The following is a 1,306-nucleotide window of genomic DNA, read 5'->3' on the forward strand; positions in this document are numbered from 1 at the left end:
GGAACTCTCTTGCTTTTTCGATGATCCAGCGGATGTTGGCAATTTGATCTCTGGTTCCTCTGCCTTTTCTAAAACCAGCTTGAACATCAGGAAGTTCGTAGTTCACATATTGCTGAAGCCTGGCTTGGAGAATTTTGAGCATTACTTTACAAGTGTGTGAGATGAGTGCAATTGTGCGGTAGTTTGAGCATTCTTTGGCATTGCCTTTCTTTACTCAGCCATTAAAAAGAATACATTTGAATCAGTTCTAATGAGGTGGATGAAACTGGAGCCTATTATACGGAGTCAAGTAAGCCAGAAAGAAAAACACCAATACAGTATACTAACGCATATATATGGAATTCAGAAAGATGGTAACGATAACCCTGTATGCGAGACAGCAAAAGAGACACAGATGTATAGAACAGTCTTTTGGATTCTGTGGGAGAGGGAGGGATGATTTGGGAGAATGGCACTGAAACATGTATAATATCATTTAAGAAATGAATCGCCAGTCCAGGTTTGATGCAGGATACAGGATGCTTGGGGCTGGTCCACTGGGATGACCCAGAGGGATGGTACAGAAAGGGAGGTGGGAGTGGGGTCAGGATGGGGAATAGGTGTACACCCGTGGCAGATTCATCTTGATGTATGGCAAAACCAATACAATATTGTAAAGTAAGTAGCCTCCAATTAAAATAAATAAATTCAAAAGAAAAAAAAGTCTTCTTTATTTAAACATAGATGAAAGCTTATCTTCTATCTCTAAACTGGCTAAAATCTCTTTACATTGAACTTTTACTACATTTTGTCTAGTGTGAATTTTGTTTGTTCTACCTTGTCTGTAATATCTATGGCTTCTTATATTTCACAAATTCTATGAAATTTTCTGATATTATCTCTTCAAATTTGCCTCTGCTTTATTTTCTCTATTATCTGCTTTTGGTGTCCCAATTAGATATACATTCAGTTCAGTTCAGTTGCTCAGACATGTCCAACTCTTTGCGACCCCATGAATTGCAGCACGCCAGGCCTCCCTGTCCATCACCAACTCCTGGGGTTTACACAAACTCATGTCCATTGAGTCAGTGGTACCATCCAGCCATCCCACCGTCTGTCATCCCCTTCTCCTCCTGCTCCTAATCCCTCCCAGCATCAGGGTCTTTTCCAATGAGTCAACACTTCGCATGAGGTGGCCAAAGTACTGGAGTTTCAGCTTCAGCATCAGTCCTTCCAATGAACACCCAGGACTGATCTCCTTTAGGATGGACTGGTTGGATCTCCTTGCAGTCCAAGGGACTCTCAAGAGTCTTCTCCAACACCACAT

The sequence above is a fragment of the Bison bison genome, unplaced genomic scaffold, assembly GCF_000754665.1.
Source record: "Bison bison bison isolate TAMUID 2011002044 unplaced genomic scaffold, Bison_UMD1.0 scf7180017864479, whole genome shotgun sequence".
Taxonomy (NCBI): Eukaryota; Metazoa; Chordata; class Mammalia; order Artiodactyla; family Bovidae; genus Bison; species Bison bison.